The sequence below is a fragment of the Nansenia antarctica genome (genome assembly GCF_963989245.1).
Source record: "Nansenia antarctica genome assembly, chromosome: 15".
NCBI lineage: Eukaryota > Metazoa > Chordata > Actinopteri > Argentiniformes > Microstomatidae > Nansenia > Nansenia antarctica.
Window position 1 is genome coordinate 12,454,265 of NC_137685.1, and position 14,343 is coordinate 12,468,607.

Below are 14,343 nucleotides of genomic sequence, written 5' to 3' on the forward strand. Positions count from 1 at the left end.
TGACAGCCCATAATACGGTGAATGTGGACCATTCAAAAGAGGTTGGTAGAAGGGTCTTAAATCTCACAACATAGCTATCTATCTCACGGCATTTGATAACAATGTCGAAGCGAGAGGCGTTTATAGCTTCGGTCTGCAAAGAGAATGTGGAGGACTTTCTACATTTTGAAAAACTCCACGTAACTTTGGAAAGATTACACCACGATTATGAACAGCCTTCATTTAAAGGACATGGTAGGGAAAAAGGTGACAGAATATACCTTCAAGAGGAAAGCACATGCAGTCACCATGGATTACAAATCCACAGTCAAACTGAACAAATTATCTGAAGCCTTCCAAGTATGAACAAATCCACAGTCAAACTGAACAAATTATCTGAAGCCTTCCAAGTATGAACTCTGAGCCCCCCAAAAAAGAGGTCAAGCTGGTGCCCACTGCGGGGAAGAAGCAGAACAAGAAGAAGGTGGAGGAGGTGGCAGAGGAGGAGGAGGAAGAGTATGTGGTGGAGAAGGTTCTAGACCGCATGGTGGTCAAGGATCGGGTGGAGTTCCTGCTCAAGTGGAAAGGCTTCTCAGACGATGACAACACGTGGGAGCCGCAGGGCAACCTGGACTGGCCGGACCTCATCGCCGAGTACATGCAGAACCACAAGCCCACAGAGAGCGACAACAAGAAAGAGACCGCGGGAGGGAAGAGGAAGACGACGGACCGACTAGAGCCCCCCAAAGAAGAGGCCAAGCTGGTGCCCACTGCAGGGAAGAAGCAGAACAAGAAGGTGGAGGAGGTGGCAGAGGAGGAGGAGGAAGAGTATGTGGTGGAGAAGTTTCTAGACCGCAGGATGGTCAAGGGTCGGGTGGAGTTCCTGCTCAAGTGGAAAGGCTTCTCAGACGATGACAACACGTGGGAGCCGCAGGGCAACCTGGACTGCCCAGATCTCATCGCCGAGTACATGCAGAACCACAAGCCCACCGAGAGCGACAACAAGAAAGAGACCGCGGGAGGGAAGAGGAAGACGACGGACCCTGAGGAGGCGGGAGGAGAGGAGAGCCGGCCCAAGAAGAGGAAAGACGAGGCAGAGAAACCGCGGGGCTTCGCCAGAGGCCTTAATCCGGAACGCATCATAGGAGCCACAGACTCATGTTCCTCATGAAATGGAAGAACTCTGATGAGATGGACCTGGTCCCGGCCAAGGAGGCCAAAATCAAGTGTCCCAAGGTGCTCATCTACTTCTACCAGGAACGTCTGACGTGGCACTAAAGTGGAAGGAGGGGAGTGGGTCGTCCGCGGGGGGGCGGAGGAGGGGTTGGGGGGAGGGGTGTGGCTTCTTTCATTACTACTCTTTCACGCTACACAGTATTCATATGACGTTTATTGGTTCTTACTAAAGTGTTACATTGACTCATGTCTCTCGGTTTATGGCGTCACGGTTTTCCAGGGGTTACTTTTAATTGTTTGATGTTTTTGGACAATAAATCTTTTTTTTTTGTTAAAAAAATAAATATATATATATATATATATATATATCTTTATTTGCGTTCACATTTTACAATACACCTGGATGGCAGCAGTGTTCTTCTCTTTTCAACTCTAATAAACATGTTCATGGAACCCCAGTGGAGGGTATCAAACGTAACTGGCCTGCTCTGGTGATGGAGCTAAATGAAGAGGCTGTGGGAGGAAATGCCCAAGCCCAAGGCCTCCTAGGTCAAATCCAGCCGTATAGCTTTATCGCCTGGACTCACGCACTGGCTGATGTGCTACCGGTGATGACCAAATTGAACTTGGTTTTCCAGAAAGACGACGTAAATCTGGCCATGATCCGACCAATGGTTCACGCATCCGTAGTGGCACTAACACAGCTACGAGATGCCCCAGTCCCAGAAGAAGTTAAGTTCCAGGCAGACTGCCAAGACGGCCTGTACAATGATGTCAGAGTGACACATGTAGGTGACCGGTCCGTTCAGGCGTTTAAAAATGCCAGAGCACGCTACATCCAGCATCTAGTAGATGCACTACACAAGTGATTCCCCGAAGATTCCCTAGATGTACTGAACAGCTTCGACATCCTTCTGAACCCCTCCCAATACCCACAGACGCAGGATGGTAAGTAGAAGCTAGGCCAATTTAATTAAGTTGGTTGCAAAATGCATAGTATAATTCTTTAAATAGGCCTATCCTTTTTGAATAACCTAAAATGCTTGTCTAAATTGCGAAATGTAGACTATGGCCGCCGCCCATCATAGGCTAATAATAATTATCATCATCATAATAACAATAATAATTATTAGGCTATAATAACAACAATGATGAAAACAACAGGATAACATTTAAACCTTCCTACTTTTCAGTTAATCTGGCTGTTGATGTCATTTTGTCATAAAAAAAAAACAGGCCATCACTGATTCATTATCACTCATTCCGTCCACTCAGCGCTTGAAGAATATGCCGAACCGGCCATCCAGACCATCATTGGTCATTTTGGCCAAGAAATTACCAGCGATGATGACTCAGCACCAGCCACAGCCCCGGTCATCGATGCCACAAACGTGCAACGAGATGCCATCGGTGTCATGACAGCGCTTCGTGGTTATGGGGGCTTGCGTTTCTCAACAGCCTGCGAAGTCCTCATCCGAGACTTCAGCGAAATTTACCCAGAGTGGGCCACACTGGCCAACATAGCCTGCTTGATTCCCGTCTCCAGTGTGCCTGAACCCAATTAAAACTGCGCACCGAAGTCGCCTTGGGGAGGGCAAGGTCACACGGCTAATGCGCATTGCAAGTTGCGGAGAGACACTTTGCACCTTTGATTTCAAGTCCGCAGCTGCACGCTTCAATGCTTTCAAAAAGCGACGTAATAAGTAGCTGAATGATATGAGCAGCCATTGTTATTTTTTTGTTTATTTTCAGAGTTTTTACTCTAGGCTATTTTATTTAAGGCTATCCCCTATCTGAGAAAAGGCATAGGCGTATGCGCATTGCAAGTTCATTTAAATCCTATGTTAGAAAGGTTCCAATATTGAACGTGCCACTCTGCTGGCCCACGACTCACAAATGGACTCCGCTGAACGTTTGATGGAGCGCCTGCTCTCTTCCATGAGACAACAGATCTCAGCCAGTCCCAAGACCAAGACCACCAACAGGGCAATCCAGACAGACTTGCTCGGCAGCACAACCAACCAATCAGACATGGCTTCCGTAACTCCCCCTCCTCCCCCTTCCACTTCCTGCTGCTACCCCAAACCCTCCTCCTCCCCCACCCCCACCCCTGCCAGGCACCACTTATGGTGCACCACTTATGGCACACTTTTGGTGCGCCACCCCTGGTGCACCCCCACCACCTCCTCCTTTACCTGGGATGCCACCTCCTCCTCCACCACCTCTACCAGGGATGGGGCAGGGAGGTCCACCTCCTCCCCCTCCCCTGCCTGGTATGGGCCCCCCACCTCCCCCTCCCCTGCCTGGTATGGGCCCCCCACCTCCCCCTCCCCTGCCTGGTATGGGTCCCCCTCCCCCACCACCCCCTCCCCCAGGTATTGGAGGAGGTATTATTGTGCCCCAGAACGTGCAGTTCTTGGGGGCATCCTACTACGCTCCTCTCCCCAAGGCCAGCCGCTGTCCCACACTGCGCATGAAGAAGCTCAACTGGCAGAAGCTGCCCTCCAGAGTGGTGTCTGAAAGCCAATCCATGTGGTCGTCAGTGCAGTCTGATTCCCTGGAACCTGACTACTCCAGCATTGAGGAGCTCTTCTGTCTGCCAGTGACTGACTCAAAGGCCAAAAGTACCAACACTACGGTCAAACGAGAGCCCAAAGAGATATCCTTCATTGATGCCAAGAAAAATCTAAATTTGAACATATTCTTGAAGCAGTTCAGATGCTCACATAAAGACTTTGTAGCTATGATCCAAAATGGGGACCGTTCCAAGTTTGACGTCGAGGTGCTGAAACAGATGCAGACGTTACTGCCGGAGAAACATGAGATTGAGAACCTCAAGTCATACCAAGGGGAGATAGAGAAGCTGGCCGGTGTGGATCGGTTCTACCTCGAGCTCCTATCAGTTTCATGCTACACCATGAGGATCGAGTGCATGCTTCTCTGTGAGGAGACCGCTTCTGTGTTAAAGATGCTGCAACCCAAAGCTGAGCTGCTGGACGCAGCCTGTGAGAGTTTGATGGAGAGCACTCGCCTTCCAAGTTTCTGCAAGCTCATACTTGACATTGGAAACTTCCTCAACTATGGGAGTCACACAGGCAATGCAGATGGCTTCAAGATCAGCACCTTGCTGAAGCTCACAGAAACCAAAGCCAACAAGTCCCGTATCACATTGCTCCATCACATCCTGGAGGAGGCGGAGAAAACCCATGCTGACTTGCTGAACCTTCCGGATGATCTAGAGATCTGTGAAAAGGCTGCTGGAATAAATGTGGATTCTATTCAGGCGGAGTCGAGCTCACTGGTCAAACGGTTGAAGGGTTCTGAGAAAAAAGTGTCCTCTTCTTCTAAGGAGGATATCAAGCAGCAGTATCTCACTGCTATGAAGGGGAACCTGGAGGCCTGTGAGGAGCTGCAGGAGCTCTTTGCCTCCATCGAAAAGAAGAAGGAAGAGCTAGCAGAGTATCTGTGTGAGGACACGTCCCGCCTCTCACTAGAGGAGCTGATCAACACCATCAAGACCTTCAGAGGACTCTTCCTTAAAGCAATCAAGGACAACCAGACCTGGAGAGAGCAGGCCATCAAGGCAGAGAAGAGGAAGAAACAGCAAGAGGAGGATGACGCCAAGAGACCGAGGGGGGAGAACGGAAAAATAATTCGTAAAGCCCCCCCAGTTCAGGAGGAGGGCTGCATCAAAGACCACCTGTTGGCTGACATCAAGAAGGGCTATGCACTAAGGAAGAACACCAGGGCCCAGGCAGACAGGGGCAGCCTGCCCTCTAATGACAAGAAAAGGGATAGCACCCAGCCTGAACATGCCAAGCTTGAGCGATCATCAGCCGTAGATACCCAAGATGGCATAGAAGTGGACAAGGTGGCATCAACCATTCAGCAAGGATCGCAGGACAGACTGCCACACACAGGGGAGTCCACATCAGGCCTTCCAACAGGACTCAAACTGGATTCATCAGAGACCATCGCCCCCCTCAATCCTGGATTGGATCCCCTGCTCAAGGAGGGATCTTCAGAGAGAGATGAGGGCATGGCTACTGAATCCGGGGTTGAGGTTAAGGATGTGAACCGTAACGAATTATCCTCTACTGGGGATGCTACTAGGGAAGGAAACACAGAAACAAAGGTGATGGATCAGAGAGGGGCTGATGGAACGGTGGTGGATGGGTGTCCAGTGTCAGCACCTACCTTGGCCACAGTTGACGGAGACATAAAGTCCAAAGAAAAGACGCAGCAAAGGAGTAGGGGTAGATTTCAACCATTATGGCTTGCGGCTCTGTTCGAAGGCCTTGGCTTCCAATCGAGTCACACTCGAAAATGAGCCATAGGGGTAGAAAAAGGAATCGGGATTGGCCCTTAATGTATTCCTCTCTACCGGTGCCATACTCTCACACATCCACCAGGGGGACCAAACACTTTTGAGATTGCCAGTCTCAAACCCTTCCAACCTCAAAGCCAGTGCTAATGCTTTTAGTACTTCTTCCTGCCAATTACAATAAATAAACATCAACAAATCTTTGGAAAAAATAAAAATAAATAAAAGAAAGGTTCCAATATTCTAAGTTCATGATTATTATATTTGGTTAGCATTTCCACCTTAAGAGCTAAGCTGTGCGTAATATCACCTGCCACCTTAAGTGCGCAGTGCATTCAGGACTGCATTGATTCAGATCGGAGAAGAAGTTGAAAGTACCACAAGTTTCTCATGTTACAACTCCAGTCAGTTAGCCAGCGGTGTGACATCAACAGTAAGGCAACAGTAACACTACTGTTATTTTATGAAACTCCATTGTCAGATGTTGTTGTAATTGTTATTTCATTTTTATGAATCTGTAATTATGAGTCAACGACGGGTTTTGCAAGAACCACACATACACCCATTGTAGTGTTTGCAATCATCCTACCCATGCCTGAACTGTACCCTGCCTGAACCCACTAAAGAAACCTGAGCACAAAGTCAATCTCCTGTCATGTGTGTCCTGATCGACGCCCCGGGGGCGAATGGAGCATACTCTCATTGAACTATTCACCTTATACAGTCCTTTCCCATAACCTCACTAACAGCCTATTTATTTTCAAAGTTTTATTCTATTTGATTTTATCTGATAAAAGGCATATGAACGGAAATTAGGCTAGCCTATGTGTCACGCCAGAAGCCTACATGTAACCTCTTGCACTTTTCAATAAAATGTTATAAATCTAGACATTGTGGTATTTCTTTATATACGTATCCCAGCCTGCCTATCAATTGTTTCTCAATAAACAGTTATGTTCTCCTCATTGTCTTACTCCCGAGTCCGATTAAGTATGATTTGACAGGCAGCTAAACTAAATGCCTTCCCAACCAGCGAGACCTGGTTATAGAAATGACGTTGTTTTATTGATAAAAAAGGGTAAAACTGGAAAGAGAAAATAGAAAACTCACATTAATCCCAAACAATTTAACAGACTTCAGTTAACGTAATGTGGAGTCCGTTCATTGATCGATGCAGTCTGTTCAGTTCCCAGTGTGGCGCGCGTTCAGCGCTGGACATATGGCATAGCGCGCATGCGAATCATGAAAGCCTATATTATTATATTTATTATATAGCTCGCATCTAATCGTATCGGATGAGAAATAGACATTAAACGGCATATATAGGCTACACAACAGTAATCACCGCGACAAACAGCTATATTATATTTTAATATGATGACCGGAATATCTCACGTTTGTCCGGTAAATTGAAATCTTCCCGGACACGTTGACCGACACCAATTTTTTCTAACGGAAACCCTGACACACACACAATAACTTGTGTACGTTCGTACACAACAAACAAAACCACACTAACAAAAAACAAACAAACAAGCTTCTAACAAAGCTAGATAGCTAACAAGCCAACACCTGTGTGGCTAGCCTAGTAAACACTGACACAGCTTAGCATGTAACTCAGTACACTAGTTAACAAACTAACACGTTTGGCTATGGAATGTGATTACATAGTTAACAAACTAACATGTTTGGCTATGGAATGTAACCTACTACATAGTTAACAAACTAACACATTTGGCTATGCCATGTAACTCACTGTCGGTGTGTCTGCAATAAACATACAAACTTGTACATACACACAGCTTAGTAAACAATGCAGGGGGGTATTCCACGTACGTTGATTAGTATATCAGCGATTAAAATAAAAGCCGCGTTCAGGCAACTCGTGAATGGGATTCAAGCCTCAGGTGATTCCTCGAACGAGGATCAGGCTTATGTCATCAGTGTTCACAGAAGACGAAAAATAAGATGTAAAATAGTGCAATACTGCTGCAATTAACAAGGCGAGGGAAATGGTTTGGCAAGAAATTGCTGACCGATTAAATGCGTAGGTCATACTAGCCCCAGTTATTGTTAAATGTTCATATTTTAATGAATGAATATTTACTACTGTGGTGATATCAGTAGCAGGCTACATATAGTCATATTGTCACGATGACATAGTGGTTTTGACCGCTGCCATAGTATTAAATCATCATTTTAAGACGATGGTTCAAATCCCTCTTCAGACACACTTTTTACTGCATTTCGTTGTCTGAATCTAATCTAAAATCTCATCTAAAAAAGTATGTAGGCTATAAAATGATGGTGTAGAGTAGACTCAGAGGATGTGTCAGAGTTGACTGAAGATGGTGCCGTTGCTGATGACAGCGAGGACACACAAGTAAAACAGCTCCAGATTAACCAGTTTCTGATCAGCCAGATGGAGAATCCACAGACCATGCCAAAGTACCAGAGGAACTAGCAGAAGCCTCAGATCTGTATGACAGTGTTATGGCTGCCACCATAACCGGGACAAAGCAAGTGAATTACTCCAGATCATAGCTCAGCGCTTGGAGGCAGAGAAGACAACCTTGGTAGATGACCGGACAGCAGCACTCTGGCCACAGTACATGGAGATGATTGACCTAGTCAGTGCATTCATCAGATTGGAGAAAACTGGAAATTGGGATCAGCACCTTGATAATTAATAATTAATACTAGGCTGGACTATCCCCCGACCTTGTAATAGAACAAGCCCTCATGCGAAGTATGAAACACCATGTTTGGTTCTAGTGGATGTGGGTTCTTTCCAACCCTGCAACATCTGAAATCAACAATGCAATAAAAGAAGTGACAGGGGTAAACTATGAAACTAGTGAACAGCACAAGGACCGTTCTGCATCAACACAGGAAAGAGACAACGCAGACACTAAATAAACAGACATAGGCAGACATCAAAATACTTGATGATACTTGATTGTTGGAGTCACAAAATCTGTTGCCGGGTATGAACACCTTCAACACCTAATCACTGGTGTGACAGCCCATAATACGGTGAATGTGGACCATTCAAAAGAGGTTGGTAGAAGGGTCTTAAATCTCACAACATAGCTATCTATCTCACGGCATTTGATAACAATGTCGAAGCGAGAGGCGTTTAAAGCTTCGGTCTGCAAAGAGAATGTGGAGGACTTTCTACATTTCGAAAAACTCCACGTAAGTTCTAACTTTGGAAAGATTACACCACGATTATGAACAGCCTTCATTTAAAGGACATGGTAGGGAAAAAGGTGACAGAATATACCTTCAAGAGGAAAGCACATGCAGTCACCATGGATTACAAATCCACAGTCAAACTGAACAAATTATCTGAAGACTTCCAAGTATGAACTCTGTGGGTATCCACCTGCGCTCTGCTCAAAAACAGTGTTTCTCCCAGTGAACAAACCCCAAATTGCAAAAGCAATATGGAACGCAGTCCCTCATGATGGTGCCAGAAAGAGACATCCCGTACTTTACTTTACTTTTATTTATTTGTATAGCACTTATTAAGACAGCAGTCACAAAGTGCTTCACAGTACATTTGGTAGAATATTGCATAACACAGCAATAAACAGCCAGTGTAATTCATAAAAAAGTAAACAAGCATTTCACACAAGCAATAAAACAAATGATAAAATGAACGAATGATAAAATCAATGCAAATATCAGAAGTAAAAAGAGAAAACAACGTATAAAAATGCCATCCTATATAAGTGGGTTTTTAAACGTTTTTTAAAAAGTGGTACAGACCCAGCTAACCTGACAGTGAGGGGGAGGCGATTCCATAATGTTGGAGCTCCAACAGTAAAAGCACGGCCACCCTTTGTTTTGAGCCAGGTGTGTTTTAAGGAGGGATTTAAAAATCTCCAGGGTCTGAGCGGCCCGTACGTGGAGGGGGATGCTGTTCCAAAGTTTAGGTGCAGCAGCCGCAAAGCCTCATGGTCATGGGTAAAGGTGAGCCCATGTGACTGTGGCGTCGTGTTGAAGACAGGCTGAAAGCGATGCAAATGACTCCACCCTGCCCCCACTGTGATAGATGACACCAGTCCAGTATGGAGGGTTACCTGCTGGTTGCCACCTCCAAAGTGAGTTTCTTTAATCTCTCTGCTATATTTACAAGAATAGTTCTCACTATAGTCTACGTCAGTCATGTCAAATTCAAATACACAGGGGGCCAAAATAAAAAATTGTTACAAGTGGAGGGCCGGGCTGGTTCAATGTTTATTAAAACTCGCAATTATTGCACATATTGAACCAATACCAATAACACAGCCTATATTGCACTTAACATTAATCATTAAATTAAATTAAGTAAAACATAAATAAAATCAGTTGCAATATTTTCTCAAGGCTCTTTCAGTAATGAATTGAAAACGTTTTTTTTTGTAAACAGCAAAATGTAATTTTCATTCAAAGCTCAATGGCAAGATAAATGCAAAAATGAAACAGCATGCATTAAAAAACAAATCAGTTTGCTGCTCTGATCCTCACCAATGACTGTCTTTTATAATAAAATTAGAAAAGTTAGTGCAAACGTGCAAAACAGTTGCATTAATTTCTTAGGCAACATTTCCCTGGGTCCATTCAACTGGAGAAAAAAATAATAATTCCCTTCAAAGAAATATCAAGTCCAAGTCCTTTCTGCTCACTTGTCTGAGGCTGAGCCCGATACTTGGTGTCTCATCTTGAGTACAAGTTCATTAATGTTTGGGGTCAGGCTCTGAGCTGAGGAAATCCTCAGGATTGAGTTCAGGTGTTCATCAGTAAGATGCACATGCCCAAGATGCTATGTGATATTTTGTTTAGTTTCATTAACGAAAACAGTAGTTCACACACGTATGTGCTGCCAAACATAGACAGCGTGCGAGCAACTTGGGTGCGCAGCTCAGGCATTGTGTCGGGGATGAAACGAGCAAACTCAGCAGCGCCACGGACGCCATTTTGCCTTCAGTGTGTCATTACAGCTCCATTTGGAGATTTGCTGATGCACTTTCCACGTCAACTGCAAATGGATTGCTGAGCAGTTGAAGCCTGCTTTTTTGGGCTTCAAAGTCGGAAAATCTCCGCCTGAATTCGGCGGTTTGTCAGCAAACTGTGTACTCGGGAATTGACGGCGATGTTCAGACCTCCACTGTGACTGTGCTGCTACTGCTCATGACTAGTACTGACGTGAGGAGAAGACGCGGGGTCGCGCTCGCTCGCGGGCACTCGGTACGCGCCAATGCACTCGCAGTGCATCTTGGGACTTGTAGTATTATGGTGCTGCGGGCACAGAATACTGCGGGCCGGTTTTAATAGTAATTAAGGCTCTTTCAGTAATGAATTGAAAACGTTTTTTTTTGTAAACAGCAAAATGTAATTTTCATTCAAAGCTCAATGGCAAGATAAATGCAAAAATGAAACAGCATGCATTAAAAAACAAATCAGTTTGCTGCTCTGATCCTCACCAATGACTGTCTTTTATAATAAAATTAGAAAAGTTAGTGCAAACGTGCAAAACAGTTGCATTAATTTCTTAGGCAACATTTCCCTGGGTCCATTCAACTGGAGAAAAAAATAATAATTCCCTTCAAAGAAATATCAAGTCCAAGTCCTTTCTGCTCACTTGTCTGAGGCTGAGCCCGATACTTGGTGTCTCATCTTGAGTACAAGTTCATTAATGTTTGGGGTCAGGCTCTGAGCTGAGGAAATCCTCAGGATTGAGTTCAGGTGTTCATCAGTAAGATGCACATGCCCAAGATGCTATGTGATATTTTGTTTAGTTTCATTAACGAAAACAGTAGTTCACACACGTATGTGCTGCCAAACATAGACAGCGTGCGAGCAACTTGGGTGCGCAGCTCAGGCATTGTGTCGGGGATGAAACGAGCAAACTCAGCAGCGCCACGGACGCCATTTTGCCTTCAGTGTGTCATTACAGCTCCATTTGGAGATTTGCTGATGCACTTTCCACGTCAACTGCAAATGGATTGCTGAGCAGTTGAAGCCTGCTTTTTTGGGCTTCAAAGTCGGAAAATCTCCGCCTGAATTCGGCGGTTTGTCAGCAAACTGTGTACTCGGGAATTGACGGCGATGTTCAGACCTCCACTGTGACTGTGCTGCTACTGCTCATGACTAGTACTGACGTGAGGAGAAGACGCGGGGTCGCGCTCGCTCGCGGGCACTCGGTACGCGCCAATGCACTCGCAGTGCATCTTGGGACTTGTAGTATTATGGTGCTGCGGGCACAGAATACTGCGGGCCGGTTTTAATAGTAATTAAATATCATCCCGCGGGCGAGAGAGAACTCATTCACGGGCCTGATCTGGTCCGCGGGCCTTGACTTTGACACATGTGGTCTACGTGAATAACTACGTCATTCTGGGTCAGGGTTTCTCTCAAACTCCTCAGTCTTTCAAACTGGTGCTTGATATTGTCGTGTTTCGTCCGTCTGATGTGCGTGGGTATAATGACTCACACGACAAGGGATTCTCCGTTTCTGGTTCTTTAGTGAACTTCTTCTTAACACAATACACAATACAAGATACAACTAATTGTGTCCCAGATGGCAGGTTAATAGATGACGGGAAAACTAGCTCTGGCACAGAACAGCAGCTTTGCTGTCCATACCGATGAGCGTTGTTCCCTTTACTCCCTGTTTACGTAACCAAGGTAACGAGCTATCTCTCTCTCTGGGTGATCATGTGACATACAGTAACCAATCAACAATAACGGTAACATAAACACAACAACAACAACAGGGAAAGCCACCCATGGTGGACTGTCTCACACTATCCCCCTCCAAGAGTACTGAGTCCCTTCAGTACAGGTGACTTAACATTAACATGTCTAGGAATAGAACAGTTGACTCAATGAACATGTCTAAATTATTTGATTACTTACATCACATTCTTTGCAAACTCGTAGGCCCTATAGCTAAACAACAGTGAAACAATTAAAACACTTAACTACTTGTAAACAATTTTTACAGTAAAACATTTTTTTTTTCTTTATAATGCAAAACTTCTTGGATGAAGTAACCAATCTGCCGATAAACTAAACAGTCTCTCTTTCAATAACTAGTTCCTGAATCTCTCTGGCTTATTAACCATGCGTCCCTTAGATGTTTTAACAGTATTTTTTGGAGTGTCCTCTTGTCTTTTTTCCTGCTGACACCTTGGAGCTTTGAGATGAGGTTTCTCCTCTTGATCACATGACTCTCGAGAAGCTCCTTCCCCTGCTGGATCTTTATCATTGTCTTTCTGTAGTGGCAGCTCTGGTACCAACGGGACATCCTCTTCAGGTAGCTGTGTAGCTGGGTCTTGGCACTGCTGCAGCACTTGACTCCTTTGACGTTTTATCCCAGCAGGGACCACCTCACTATTGTATGGTTTAAGCCGATCATGGTGCATTATCTTTCTGCGCTTCAACCCTTGAATATCGTAGAGGACAGGACCACGGCATCCAGCCACAATCAAGGGGCCCTTCCAAGGTGCTTGAAGCTTGGGGCTTAATCCCTTCTTTTTCGTGTCATCCTTTACATACACCAAATCTCCAACGCTGTAAGAATGTTCTCGTGCTCGGACATCATACATCTTCTTCTGACGTTCTTGTGCAGTGCGGAGGTGCTCCCTCGCTGTGCTTTGTGCCTCCTTAAGTCCTTCTCCCAGGTTATGAAGGAAATCTGCTACCTCCATTCGGTCAGATTTGAGTTCTGCAGCCCCAGACTGGATATCCTGTGGTTGATGAACTTCTCGGCCAAACATGAGCCTGTTAGGTGTGAACCCTGTGATTGCATGGCGTGAGCTGCGGTAGGCTGAGGTGAGTAGTGACAGATGCTCATCCCAGTTCTTTTGGTTCTGGTCCACGTAGCATCGGATCATCTGGAGTAAAGTTCTGTTGAACCTTTCCACCTGTCCGTTAGAGGCAGGGTGGTAGGGGGTGGTCCTTGTCTTTGTGATCTGTAGGAGCTTGCATACATTCTGGAACAGGGAACTCTCAAAATTGCGACCTTGGTCAGTGTGCAACTCGAGGGGGGCTCCAAATCGGGCGATAAAGTCATACACAAGCCTCCTTGCTGTTGTTTCCGCCCCTTGGTCAGGAACAGCAAAGGCTTCGACCCATCGAGTAAACTGGTCAATTATGACGAGAATGTACTTGTTTCCAGAGCTGGATACAGGGAATGGCCCGAGGATGTCTACGTGGAGACGGTCCAAAGGTGCTCCAGCTTGGTAGCTTTGCAACTTGGCTCGTTTCACTGGTCCCGTAGTTTTGCATGCATTGCAGTGCTGGCATCTCTTCACAAACAGATGGACTTCTTCACCCATTCCATACCAGTGATAGCTCTGGCGTAAGCGCTCCAGTGTTTTTGCTTCCCCAAGATGACCAGATTGAGGAGGATTATGGCAAGCCTGCAGGACCTCTCTTTGCATGGAAGCTGGAACTAGTAGCAACACGGTTGGTTGTTGGGCTCCTACTCTCTCCCAGGAGTAGTAGAGAACTCCTTGCTGCAGCATGACCTGAGGCCAGCAGAGCCAGAACTTCCTCACTGCAGGGCTCTCAAGCATCACCTGATCTTTAGTAGGGAGGGTTCCTGATTCTTTCCATGTGTGGAGGGTGGAGAGGACAGGATCAGCTTTCTGAAGTTTGGCAAGCTCTTCCAATCTGACTGACTGCAGCCAGTTAACTACTGGAGTCTCCAGCATGGTTGTATGTGGTGGATCTGTTTCCATCGACTGAGTGTTATCACCACTGGTCTCACCAGACTCAATACTCCTAACTGCGAGCGGCACAACATCATCAACATCGTCTTCAAATCTTGTCCACTGCTCATGAAGTCTTCGGCAGTACTTACATCCTTG

The 14,343-nt window shown here is 45.7% G+C and overlaps 2 pseudogenes across 2 annotated transcripts; both read left to right on the forward strand.

Moving 5' to 3' along the window:
• The first annotated feature begins 391 nt into the window (after positions 1-391).
• On the forward strand, positions 392-1,257 carry LOC308171140 (chromobox protein homolog 1-like; annotated as a pseudogene). The gene has a single exon. The product of its transcript is annotated as a chromobox protein homolog 1-like (transcript).
• Positions 1,258-3,051: 1,794 nt separating this feature from the next.
• Positions 3,052-13,836, forward strand: LOC308171141 (inverted formin-2-like; annotated as a pseudogene). Its single transcript has 3 exons — positions 3,052-4,909; positions 13,153-13,259; positions 13,584-13,836. The product of its transcript is annotated as an inverted formin-2-like (transcript).
• Positions 13,837-14,343: the final 507 nt, after the last annotated feature.